Source organism: Mobula hypostoma, chromosome 1 (genome assembly GCF_963921235.1).
Source record: "Mobula hypostoma chromosome 1, sMobHyp1.1, whole genome shotgun sequence".
In the NCBI taxonomy this organism is placed as follows: domain Eukaryota; kingdom Metazoa; phylum Chordata; class Chondrichthyes; order Myliobatiformes; family Myliobatidae; genus Mobula; species Mobula hypostoma.
The window spans coordinates 254,763,928-254,777,356 of record NC_086097.1 but is presented as its reverse complement, the minus strand read 5'-3'; the positions used below and the strand labels follow the sequence as shown (position 1 = coordinate 254,777,356).

The 13,429-nt window shown below is 45.0% G+C and overlaps 1 protein-coding gene across 5 annotated transcripts in view; it reads left to right on the top strand.

Moving 5' to 3' along the window:
* Positions 1 to 476: 476 nt before the first annotated feature.
* tmem71 (transmembrane protein 71) overlaps positions 477 to 13,429 on the top strand; it is an 81,785-nt gene continuing 68,832 nt past the window's right edge. For 3 of the 5 annotated variants that reach the window (XM_063067472.1, XM_063067486.1, XM_063067458.1), the window contains exon 1: positions 477 to 608. The gene's annotated coding sequence lies outside the window, so the exon portion shown is untranslated. The remainder of the gene's footprint in view (positions 609 to 13,429) is intronic. The other 2 variants (XM_063067465.1, XM_063067478.1) reach the window with 2 other exon arrangements.

Below are 13,429 nucleotides of genomic sequence, written 5' to 3'. Positions count from 1 at the left end.
CAATCTGCAGGCCATGCCTGTCCAGTCTTTTTGTGATTGTCTGCTTTTCTGCTCTAGTGTTGACTGGTACTGTGTTTTACACCTTGGCCCAGAAGCTATGTCGTTGTTTTGGCTGTATTCATATGTATTGCTGAATGACTATTAACTTGAACTTGAATGTTTGTTTTTCCTGAGTGAAGGAGAAGGTACAGGGGCTTGAAGACACACAGTCAACTTTACAGAAACGTCTTCTTCCTCTCTGCCATCTGATATCTGAATGCACACTACCTCATTCTTTTTTCCCTCTCTCTTGGCACTACTCATTTAATTTAGTTTTCTTTTTTATATTGTAATTTATAGTTTTCATTGTTATGTACTGCTGCCGCGAAGTAACAAATGGCACGACATTACACCTGATTCTCGAAGGAGACTGTAGTTTACGGCAGGCACTAGGACCTGGGGCGCGCCGAGGCGGGAGAGCCATACGTCACCTACACTTGAAAGATAACAAGAAGTTGCAACATCCGTCCCGGGACAAATGCAGATTCATTTGGGGAGTTTTTGCAGTGTTACAGTCACGGCGTAAAGCAGCGAAACGGCTGAGGGAGCAGAGGTGGACGGCGAACAGTGTGAGTAGACTAACTTTGTCACCAGAGACTCCTGAGACTCGCTTGTCACTCACTGTAACCCTGCTGCCCTGTGTACCGTTCATTTAAAACAATGAGAAAATCCACTTTAGTAACCAAGCCTAATGTACCTATAAATAGGGAAACTTGGAGAATGTTTATTTTCCTCCCCAAAGTACATGTCATGCATGTGTTATTTAATTAACTGTTTCTTGTGCTTAACTATATAAACTCTTATGTATCTACATATTTTTTGTCCTGCATCGGATCCAGAGTAACAATATTTCTTTCTCCTTACTCTTGTGTAGTGGAAATGACATTAAACAATCTCGAATCTAGGCGTACTGAGCATTGGATAGTTCACTATAGAAACGGGGGCGATGGCTTATTGCAGTTACGTACACAGATAATGACTGACTCTTGGTAAAGGGGTGTTGTGACCGTTAAGTCCTCAGATTGAATGTCATTGTGAGTCTGGCCTGTGGATATCGGTGGCTGCACCGTGTGGTCCTGCACTTCATAAATTCGTCCAACTGTAAACAGGGTTTATTGTATTCATTCTACATAATTACAATAACCTTTCAAATGTCTCAAATTCCTGACCGCATCTTTAAAGTAACGAAAAGTCAAAATACATTTTTCAGTTTGTGCCACGGAGTGCTGACATTTTGCAGAGAATTTCAAACGCTTAGCTGATTTTTGCCAAAACACGTCCTCAGTTTCGCAGACTAATTTCAGAATTAGTCCTCGCGAAGTTGAAGTGTACGTATTTTGCTATGAATTCACGTTCAAAACAAGCGCTCTGTTTAAATGACTTTATAAACTTGGCCAAGCAATTAAAATGTAAATGATGCTATTTCCTGAAACTATTTCATTTGCATCACCACAAAAGCAACAGATGTGCAAATGTGAGTATTTTTGACACATGTTTGGGCATGTTTTGCTGGGTTTGTCAGTCCATGTGTTGTGGCTCCACAGGGATTGGGAAGTGTACAATTTGAGAGAGTGAGAGAATGACAGCGAGAATTCGTAATATTTCACAGAATTAGTCAGCTTGTCAAAGATTGTCGTGAGGAGACTGGAGAATGAGATTGAGAGGGGCAATAAATCAGCCATGATGGAGCAGAATCGATGGGCTGAATGGCCTAATTCTTCTCCTATGTCTTGTGGATCGTGACACAGGACCCCTATACTCATCCCATGGATTGGAGGTCAGGTGGAAAGTACATACTCTGGTGACATTGATTCCCAGAACCTCTGCCACCAATGGTAACCACCACAGGGCTGATTCATTCTGAATTTGAGTTTGTTAGATTTCTGTTCCCTAAATTAAGGATTAACGTATGAGGAGCATTTGATAGCTCTGGGCTTGTATTCACTGGAGTTTAGATGACTGAGGGCAAGGGGATCTCACGAAACCTATCGGATATTGAAAGGCCTGGATAGAGTAGATGTGGAGTGGATGTTTCTTGTGGTGGGGCAGTCTAGGATCAGAGGGCACAGACTTAGAATAGAGGGACATCTATTTAGAACAGAGATGAGAAGGAATTTCTTTAACTGGAGAGCGGTGAATCTGTGGAATTCATTGCCACAGGTGGCTGTGGAAGCCAAATCATTGGATTTATTTAAACCTGGAGGTTGATAAGTTTTTGATTAGTCAGGTTATCAAAGGTTGCAGAGAAAAGACAGGAGAATGGGGTGAGAGAGAGAATAAATCAGCTGTAATGAAATGGCAGGGCAGACTCGATGGGCTGAATGGCCTAATTCACTCCTGTGTCATGGTCTTATGGTCTCTGCATTTCTTTTTCCTAAATTAAGGGGCATGATGCCAAAGCAGATTTTCCTTCATCTCGTCTCGTTTCTCGGTTGACATAGTGAGGTGGGCAACGGGAGAAGAGAGGAATTGGGACCAGGACTGGGCTGTGAAGTCCCAGATGGTAGCTGTGTGTGGAACGGGATCGACACTGATCCTTTGTCACAGATCCATATCTCTGTAGAACAACTCTCTGTTGCATCCACAGAGTGATCCATCATCATCCTCTCCACATCCACTCTCTCGAGGTCTTTCACCATTCGATAAGTTTCATTGAGAGCAGGTGTAATCTGACATAGGACCAGTTGTTTCAGAATAAATGTTGAGTGGCTTCTGCATGACAGGACTCCAACACAAGTTGCTGATGGAGGAATTTGACAGATATTGTGCTCTCTTGCCATTTACACGTGAGGCCAGAATAACCAACTGACAGTTCTGTCAGTAATCACTGGCATTCGTCCAGCCCATTATCAGGAGGAATAGTGGAGAAGTTTGTGAAGTTCAAGGACTGCTCCTATTTCCATTCCAGACCTGATGAAGGGCCTCATCCTGAAACACCGAATGTTTATTCATTTCCATAGATGCTATCTGACCTGCTGAGTTCCTCCAGCACTGTGCGTGCGTGTGTGCGCGCGTGTGTGCGCATGTATGTGTGTGTGTGTGTGTGTGTGTGTGTGTGTGTGTGTGTGTGCGCGCGCGTGTGTGTATGTATGTGTGGGGCTCTGGATTTCCAGCATCTGCAGAATCTCTCGTGTTTGCTTTTGCCTGTTGTTGCTTCACAATGGAGCTTCCACCATGCGTGTATGTACAGTGGCCGGCGTGCAGGGTTGGCAACTGGCCCCTGCTTGCCAGCTCCCTCCCAGGCGCTGCTGTCCAGTGTCAGCTAGCTGAAAGGCCGGCTGGATTGCCTTCAATTGCGGCTGACTTCGGAGCAAGATGAGCAACTGCTGCCTGCTTGTTCCTGCAGAATCCAGGACAACATCTCATGCACCATTAGTCCACAGGCTAGGCCACACAGGAACTTTGTGCTAACATTATTTTGTGACTGTATGGACTATATGTGTTGTGTGTGACAATTGGCTCTGTGTTTTACAGTTTGGCCCTTGAGGAATGCTGTTTCGTTTAGCTGTATACATGTGTACAGTTGAACGACAATTAAACTTGAATTTGAGTTATTTGCATGGACACTTCAAAATAATAACGTGCTGTGGAACCCTCCTAAAAATTCTACAAGTAATGAGGCCACAGTCTCCAACTGTATATCATGAAACATTCTGCAGCCATCACCAGGATGATTGAAGTTTAATGTACATCCCGTGCCCATTTAGGGGTTTTCTGAGGCGGCTGGTTAATTGTTGCAGGGAAGTGAAACGCTCTCTAATGTTGTAGGGCTTTTAAAAATTTTTATGGGCGAGATATCTGATCCTCCTTGAATTTCCCTCTTCATTGCAGGCACGTTAACCAAGCAGAAACAGAGAGATGTTTCCTGTGGCAACCACAGGGTTCGTCTTGTAATAATCGCGTGCGTCTACATTTGAAAATAAACCGTCTGCGGAGACAATACACTACCCAACTGTCGCGTCTTTTACACGACCCATAGTGCTCAGTACTGAAGTACTGATCTTCTCGGAACTTCTATACACCCATGCTAAATTGCCAGCCGAATTTTTAAAATTAAGTTTTATCAGTAAAGGTTAGAACAAAACATGCTCAATTATTCACAAGGCAGTTATACAGCATAGCCCGTGCTGTCTGAAACACGATTTCATGTTCTTAGAAAAAAATACAGAACACCCCCTCCCGCCCACCTGATGGGGGTGGGGAACGGCCCTTTTCCCCTCACCCGCCCGATGGGTGGGGAAAGGCCCTTTCCACAACACCCGCCCGGCAGAGGAGCAGCTCCCCACGCCCGCCCCACTCAAACGCTGCGGGACAGAATCATTCCCCACCCCTCCAACTCAAACGCTGCGGGACAGAATCATTCCCCACCCCCCAACACAAACGCTGCGGGACAGAATCATTCCCCACCTCCCAACTCAAACGCTGCGGGACAGAATCATTCCCCCCCCGCCCGAAACGCTGCGGGACAGCCGCCTCCCTGCTCGAATGGAGCGGGGACAGCCTCCCTGTCGAACAGTGACAGTCCCCAGCTCGAACGTTGGTGAGAGCAGCAGCCAGGAGAGTCCTCGGCATTGTCCTTGTTCAATGTGATGTGATTTGGTGAGACAGGTGGTTACAGTAGTATGCAGTGGGGTGTGAGTGGACTGGTGTGGAATATGTTGCGGTAGTGTGAATTACCCCTTTGAAAGGCAGCTTTATTTGCTCAAATTCTGTACTGAGCAATTACTACACCAACAGCGGATACCTTTATTCTCAACACCGACTGTTCCTGCTGCACCCGAATCAGAATCAGGTTTATTATCACCAGCATGTGACGTGAAATTTGTTAACTTAGCAGCAGCAGTTCAATGCAATACATAATCTAGCAGAGAGAAAGAAATAATAATAATAAATAAACAAGTAAATCAATTACGCATATAGAATAGATTTAAAAAACCTGCAAAACAGAAATACTGTATATCAAAAAAAAAGTGAGGTAGTGTCCAAATATTCAATGTCCATTTAGGAATCGGATGGCAGAGGGGAAGAATCTGTTCCTGAATCACTGAGTGTGTGCCTTCAGGCTTCTGTAGCTCCTACCTGATGGTAACAGTGAGAAAAGGGCATGTCCTGGGTGCTGGAGGTCTTTAATAATGGATGCTGCGTTTCTGAGACACTGCTCCCTAAAGATGTCCTGGGTACTTTGTAGGCTGGTACCCAAGATGGAACTGACTAAATTTACAACCTTCTGCAGCTTCTTTTGGTCCTGTGCAGTAGCCCCTCCATACCAGACAGTGATGCAGCCTGTCAGAATGCTCTCCACAGTACAACTATAGAAGTTTTTGAGTGTATTTGTTGACATGCCAAATCTCTCCAAACTCCTAATAAAGTCTAGCCACTGTCTTGCCTTCTTTATAACTATATCGATATGTTGGGACCAGGTTAGATCCTCAGAGATCTTGACACCCAGGAACTTGAAGCTGCTCACTCTCCCCACTTCTGATCCCTCTATGAGGATTGGTATGTGTTCCTTCGTCTTACCCTTCCTGAAGTCCACAATCAGCTCTTTTGTTTTACTGACGTTGAGTGCCAGGTTGTTGCTGCGGCACCATTCCACTAGTTGGCATATCTTACTCCTGTACGCCCTCTCATCACCACCTGAGATTCTACCAACAATGGTTGTATCGTCAGCATATTTATAGATGGTATTTGAGGAGAAGAGGAGAGCGGTAGTGATAGGGGACTCGATAGTTAGAGGTACAGATAGGAGGTTCTGTAGTCGTGACAGAGAATCCAGGATGGTTTGTTGCCTCCAGGGTGCCAGGGTCAAGGATGTCTCTGATCGATTGCATGACATTCGGAAGTGGGAGGGTGACCAGCCAGATGTCGTGGTGCACATCGGTACCAATGACATAGCAAGGAAGAGTGAGGAGGTCCTGGAGAGTGAGTATAGAGAGCTGGGTAGGAAGTTGAAAAGCAGGACCTCGAGGGTGGTAATCTCAGGATTGCTACCTGTGCTAGGTGCCAGTGAGGGTAGGAATAGGATGCTCTGGGGGATGAACAAGTGGCTGAGGAACTGGTGTAGGGGGCAGGGTTTCAGATTTCAGGATCATTGGGACCTCCTCTGGGGCAGGTGGGACCTGTACAAGAGAGACGGGTTACACTTGAACCACAGGGGGACCAATATCCTTTCAGGGTTGTTTGTTAGTGCTGTTGGGGAGGCTTTAAACTAGATTTGCAGGGGGATGGGAACCAGAGTGCCAGAGCTGACAGTGTGGCTGGGGTGAAAATAAATGATGTTAAAAGTTCAAGCAAATAGAAAGGTTGTGAGTGGTGGTAAAAATCTTCTGAGGTGTATATATTTCAATGCCAGGAGTATTGTGGGGAAGGCGGATGAGTTGAGGGCGTGGATTGACACGTGGAATTATGACGTTATAGCAATTAGTGAAACTTGGCTACAGGAGGGGCAGGACTGGCAGCTTAATATTCCAGGGTTCCGATGTTTCAGATGTGATCGAGGCAGAGGAATGAAAGGTGGGGGAGTAGCATTGCTCGTTAGGGAAAATATTACAGCAGTGCTCAGGCAGGACAGATTAGAGGGCTTGTGTACTGAGTTCTTATGGGTGGAGCTGAGAAACAGGAAAGGTATGGCCACATTAGTGGGATTGTATTACAGACCACCCTATAGTCAACGAGACTTGGAAGAGCAAATCTGCAGAGAGATAGCAGGCAACTGCAGGAAACATAAAGTTGTGGTGGTAGGGGATTTTAATTTTCCATATATTGATTGGGACTCCCATACTGTTAGGGGTCTAGATGGTTTAGAGTTTGTAAAATGTGTTCAGGAAAGTTTTCTAAATCAATATATAGAGGGACCAACTAGAGGGGATGCAATATTGGATCTCCTGTTAGGAAACGAGTTAGGACAAGTGACGGAAGTCTGTGTAGGGGAGCACTTTGGTTCCAGTGATCATAACACCATTAGTTTCAATTTGATCATGGACAAGGATAGATCTGGTCGTAGGGTTGAGGTTCTGAACTGGAAGAAGGCCAAATTTGTAGAAATGAGTAAGGATCTAAAAAGCGTGGATTGGGACAGGTTGTTCTCTGGCAAAGATGTGATCAGTAGGTGGGAAGCCTTCAAAGGAGAAATTTTGAGAGTGCAGAGTTTGTATATTCCTGTCAGGATTAAAGGCAAAGTGAATAGGAATAAGGAACCTTGGTTCTCGAGGGATATTGCAACTCTGATAAAGAAGAAGAGGGAGTTGTATGAAGTGTATAGGAAACAGGGAGTAAATCAGGTGCTTGAGGAGTATAAGAAGTGCAAGAAAATACTTAAGAAGGTAATCAGGAGGGCAAAAAGAAGACATGAGGTTGCCTTGGCAGTCAAAGTGAAGGATAATCCAAAGAGCTTTTACAGGTATATTAAGAGCAAAAGGATTGTAAGGGATAAAATTGGTCCTCTTGAAGATCAGAGTGGTCGGCTATGTGCGGAACCAAAGGAAATGGGGGAGATCTTCCTGACGAAGGGTCTCGGCCTGAAACGTCGACTGCACCTCTTCCTACAGATGCTGCTTGGCCTGCTGCGTTTACCAGCAACTTTGATGTATGTTGCTTGAATTTCCAGCATCTGCAGAATTCCTGTTGAGATCTTAAATAGGTTTTTTGCGTCTGTATTTACTAAGGAAACTGGCATGAAGTCTATAGAATTAAGGGAATCAAGTAGTGAGATCATGGAAACTGTACAGATTGAAAGGGAGGAGGTGCTTGCTGTCTTGAGAAAAATTAAAGTGGATAAATCCCCAGGACCTGACAGGGTGTTCCCTCAGACCTTGAAGGAGACTAGTGTTGAAATTGCGGGGGACCTGGCAGAAATATTTAAAATGTTGCTGTCAACGGGTGAGGTGCCGGAGGATTGGAGAGTGGCTCATGTTGTTCCGTTGTTTAAAGAAGGATCGAAAAGTAATCCGGGAAATTATAGGCCGGTAAATTTAACATCGGTAGTAGGTAAGTTATTGTAGGGAGTACTAAGAGACAGAATCAACAAGCATTTGGATAGACAGGGACTTATTAGGGAGAGTCAACATGGCTTTGTGCATGGTAGGTCATGTTTGGCCAATCTATTGGAGTTTTTCGAGGAGGTTACCAGGAAAGTGGATGAAGGGAAGGCAGTGGATGTTGTCTACATGGACTTCAGTAAGGCCTTTGACAAGGTCCCGCATGGGAGGTTAGTTAGGAAAATTCAGTCGCTAGGTATACATGGAGAGGTGGTAAATTGGATTGGACATTGGCTGAATGGAAGAAGCCAAAGAGTGGTAGTAGAAAATTGCTTCTCTGAGTGGAGGCCTGTGACTAGTGGTGTGCCACAGGGATCAGTGCTGGGTCCATTGTTATTTGTCATCTATATCAATGATCTGGATGATAATGTGGTAAATTGGATCAGCAAATTGGCTGATGATACAGAGATTGGAGGTGTAGTAGACAGTGAGGAAGGTTTTCAGAGCCTGCAGAGGGACTTGGACCAGCTGGAAAAATGGGCTGAAAAATGGCAGATGCAGATTAATACAGACAAGTGTGAGGTATTGCACATTGGAAGGACAAACCAAGGTAGAACATACAGGGTTAATGGTAAGGCACTGAGGAGTGCAGTAGAACAGAGGGATTTGGGAATACAGATATAAAAATTCCCTAAAAGTGGTGTCACAGGTAGACAGGGTCGTAAAGAAAGCTTTTGGTACATTGGCGTTTATTAATCAAAGTATTGAGTATAAGAGCTGGAATGTTATGATGAGGTTGTATAAGGCATTGGTGAGGCCGAATCTGGAGTATTGTGTTCAGTTTTGGTCACCAAATTACAGGAAGGATATAAATAAGGTTGAAAGAGTGCAGAGAAGGTTTACAAGGATGTTGCCAGGACTTAAGAAACTCAGTTGCAGAGAAAGGTTGAATAGGTTAGGACTTTATTCCCTGGAGCGTAGAAGAATGAGGGGAGATTTGACAGAGGTATATAAAATTATGATGGGTATAGATAGAGTGAATGCAAGCAGGCTTTTTCCACTGAGGCAAGGGGAGAAAGAAACCAGAGGACATGGGTTAAGGCTGAGGGGGGAAAAGTTTAAAGGGAACTTTAGGGGGGGCTTCTTCACACAGAGTGGTGGGAGTATGGACTGAGCTGCCAGATGAGGTGGTAAATGTGGGTTCTTTTTTAACATTTAACAATAAATTGGACAGATACATGGATGGGAGGTGTATGGAGGGATATGGTCCGTGTGCAGGTCAGTGGGACTAGGCAGAAAATGGTTCGGCACAGACAAGAAGGGCCAAAAGGCCTGTTTCTGTGCTGTAGTTTTCTATGGTTTCTATGCCTAGCCACACAGTCATATGTATATAGAGAGTAGAACAGCGGGCTAAGCACACACCCCTGAGGTGCACCAGTGTTGATCGTCAGCGAGGAGGAGATGTTATCACCAATCCGCACAGATTGCGGCTTCCGGTTAGGAAGTCAAGGATCCAATTGCAGAGGGAAGTACAAAGTCCCAGGTTCTGTAACTTCTCAATCAGGATTGTGGGAATAATGGTATTAAATGCTGAGCTATAGTCGATGAACAGCATCCTGACGCAGGTGTTCGTGTTGTCTGGATGGTCTAAAGCCGTGTGAAGAGCCATTGAGATTGCATCTGCCGTTAACCTATTGTGGCGATAAGCAAATTGCAATGGGTCCAGGTCCTTGCTGAGGCAGGATTTCAGTCTAGTCACGACTACCTCTCAAACCATTTCATCACTGTTGATAGTCATTAAGGCAGCCCACATTATTCTTCTTAGGTACTGGGATAATTGTTGCCTTTTTGAAGCACGTGGGAAATTCTGCCTGTAGGAGTGAGATGTTGCAAATGTCTTTGAATACTCCCGCTAGTTGGTTGGCACAGGTTTTCAGAGCCTTTCCAGGTACTCCATCTGGACCTTCCACCTTGCAAGGGTTCGCTCTCTTTAAGGACAGCCTAACATCAGCCTGTCATAGTCCAGTCCGTGAAGTCCGTATTCCGGTTCACGGTCCGGTCCATCGACCCTTGCTCTAGGTTTTCATTTCTACCCTGTTTCTGTCCTTGTTGAGCTAATTGAGGCAGCTGATTCTCATTGGGGCTGGCTGCATAAATACCTTCAAACACCAGGGTGTGGCTGCTGGATTGTTCTTGTCCTTACTCCTTGTATCCCTTCCTCTGCCTTCTGTTTCCTCTCCTGAAGCCCTGCCTTGTCTTGCCGGTAACTCTCGCCTCGCCTGAAGTTCTTGTCTCACCTTGCTTTGCCAGAAGCCTTGCCTTGTCTTGCTGGAAACCATCGCCTCGTCTCGCCTGCAGTCTTGTCCTGTAGCCACCCTGTACCTAGCTCCCTTCCTGTCCCTTGCCTCCGCCCAGGTAAGCCAGGCCTTCTTGCCGTTACCTGGGGTTGGTTCTGTTCCTTCCTGTCCCTTGCCTCTGTCGGGTGGTGATCCGCACCCTGCCCAGGAGGAGCCTGCCAAGCCTCCAGCCTCACCTCAAGTCTCCAGCTCCTGCCAAGTCTCGCCTCATCTTTTGCCCAGCCTCTTTTGCCTTCCTCCCTTCTTAAAGAGTGGAGAGACATTTGCAATTTTCCAGTTCTCTGGGACCATGCCAGAATCAAGTCATTCTTGAAAGATCATGATCAATGCAGTTGTTATCCTTTCAACAACCGCTCTCAGGACTCTAGGATGTATCCATTGTCCAGGTGACTTATCCACCTTAAGACCTTTGAGTTTGCCTCGCACTTTTTCCTTTGTATTAGCAATGGCACTCACTCCCGCTCCCTGACATTGATACCCTTAAGGTTAACCTCCAGGTTGAGTTGGTGGTGAAGAAGGCGAATGCAATGTTGGCATTCATTTCTAGAGGAATAGAGTATAGGAGCAGGGATGTGATGTTGAGGCTCTATAAGGCGCTAGTGAGACCTCACTTGGAGTACTGTGGGCAGTTTTGTTCTCCTTATTTAAGAAAGGATGTGCTGACGTTGGAGGGGGTATAGAGAAGATTCACTAGAATGATTCCGGGACTGGGAAGGTTAACATATGAGGAATGTTTGTCCGCTCTTGGACTATATTCCTTGGAGTTTAGAAGAATGAGCGGGGACCTCATAGAAACATTTTGAATGTTGAAAGGCATGGACAGAGTGGATGTGGCAAAGTTGTTTCCCATGATGGGGGAGTCTAGTAGAGAGGGCATGACTTAAGGATTGAAGGGCGCTCATTCAGAACAGAAATGCGAAGAAATTTTTTTAGCCAGAGAGTGGTGAATCTATGGAATTTGTTGCCACGGTTGGCAGTGCAGGCCAAGTCATTGGGTGTATTTAAGGCAGAGATTGATAGGTATCTGAGTAGCCAGGGCATCAAAGGTTATGGTGAGAAGACGGGGGAGTGGGACTAAAGGGTAGAATGGATCAGCTCATGATGGAATGGCGGAGCAGACTCGATGGGCCGAATGGCCGACTTCTGCTCCTCTGTATTATGGTCTTATGGACATTCACGGACCTTTGGCACACTGCTAGTGTCTTTCACTGTGAAGACTGATTACTACCCATCAGCATCATTTTCCAGTGGTCCAATATCAACTCTCACCTCAGTTATACTCTTTATATAAATGAAAAAAATTTAGTATCCTGCTTTATTTTATTGGCTAGCTTGCTCTCATATTTCATCTGTTCCTGTATAGATTTTTTAGTTGCTGTGATGGACTGGGACATATCCACTACTTTTTGTAGAATTTTCCATTCAAGGGCATTGGCCTTTCCATACTGGACTGTGATGCAGCCAGTCAATATATTATTCAATTCACATCTATAGAAGTTTGTTGAAGTTTCAGATGTCATGGTGAATCTCTGCGAACTGTGAAGGATGTAGAGGCACTGCCATGCTTCCTTCAGAATTGCAATTTAGATAGGCACAGAGGGATACGTGGGAGGGAAGGGTTAGATTGATCTTAGCGTAGCTTACAATGTAGGCACAAATTCATGGGCCAAAGGGCCTGTACCATGCTGTAGTGTTCTATGAAGCATTTGTGATATCATATTTAAAGACAATTATGGATAAATCGTGGATGCCGACCTCGTAATTATAAATCAACTGGTCCCAAATTGGAAACTTCCTCTATGACTATTTTTATGAAGTGTCTCTCTTTCCTCTTCCACTTCTGAGCCTTTTAGTCCATCGTTGGATCTTAGAGCATAGAACATAGAAAATCCACAGCACATTACAGGCCCTTTGGAAAGCAATGTTGTGCCAACCATGTAACCTACTCTAGAAACTGACTAGAATTTACCTATCGCGTAACCCTCTATTTTTCTAACCTCCATGTACCTATCTAAGAGTCTATTAAAAGACTGCTCTGAAACTCAATCCCATCGTTGATGAAGGCCTGAACATCTTATGCCTTCTTAACAACAACGTCAACCTGCACAGCAGCTTTGAGTGTCCTACGGACATGGACCCCAAGATCTCTCTGATCCTCTACACAGCCAAGAGTCTTAATGTTAACATTATATTCTGTCTTCAAATTTGACCGACCAAAATGAACTACTTCACACTTTTCTGGGTTGAACTCCATCTGCCACTTCTCAGCCCAGTTCTGCATGTTATCGATGTCCCGTTGTAACCGCTGACAACCCTCTAGACTATTCACAACACCCCCAACTTTTGTGTCATCAGTAAACTTAATAACCCACCCTTCAACTTCCTCATTCAGGTCATTTATAAAAATCACAAAGAGGAGGGGTCCCAGAACATATCCCTGCAGAACACAATTGGTCACCAACCTCCATACAGAATACAAAATGTCTACAACTACCCTTTGCCTTCTGTGGGCAAGCCAAGACTGGATCCACAAAGGAAGGTCTCCTTGGATCCCATACCTCCTTACTTTCTGAATGAGCCTTGTCTGGGAGCCTCATCAAATGACTTGCTGAAATCCATATACACTACATCCACTACTCTATTTTCATCAATTTGTTTTGTTACATCCTCAAAGAATTCAATCAGGCTCGTAAGGTATGACCTGCCCTTGACAAAGCCATGCTAACGATCCCTAATCAGATTATGTCTCCCCAAATGCTTATAAATCCTGCCTCTCAGGATCTTCTCCAACAACTTACACCACTGAAATCAGACTCACTGGTCTATAATTTCCTGGGCTATCTCTACTCCCTTTCTTGAATAAGGGAACAACACCCGCAACCCTCCAATCCTCCAGTATTTCTCCTGTCTCTATTGATGATGCAAAGATCATCACAAGAAGCTCAGCAATCTCCTCCCTCGCCGCCCACAGTAGCCTGAGGTACATCTCATCCAGTCCCAGTGACTTATCTAATTTAATGCTTTTCAAAAGCTCCAGCACGTCCTCTTTCTTAATAT